Consider the following 366-nt stretch of genomic DNA (forward strand, 5'->3'; position numbering starts at 1 on the left):
ATAATATGAAATCAAACCCTCAGTCTGCATTATGCAAATCGCCTGAAAGATAGCTAGGCACTGGCCACCCACCCAACTTGACTTCATCCTATAAGATCCTATTAATAGCCATGCTATTATCCCTACTATGGGCAAATAGGATTAAACTTCCTATATTTACAGTTTCTCTGATACCCTGTACGTATCATATATCGTGTATACAATAATATCTATGAAAATAATGCACTGTCTAGCGCTTTCAATTGCAATCCTCGTTATTTTCGACCACACTGCTGTTTACCATCGTCAGTAACAGCCCCTACTTTTGCAATTGCGAAGTGGCAGTGCATGGCTGAATTCTCCTCTCTTATCGTCATGCACGGTCGT

Source organism: Penaeus monodon, chromosome 15 (genome assembly GCF_015228065.2).
Source record: "Penaeus monodon isolate SGIC_2016 chromosome 15, NSTDA_Pmon_1, whole genome shotgun sequence".
Classification (NCBI taxonomy): domain Eukaryota; kingdom Metazoa; phylum Arthropoda; class Malacostraca; order Decapoda; family Penaeidae; genus Penaeus; species Penaeus monodon.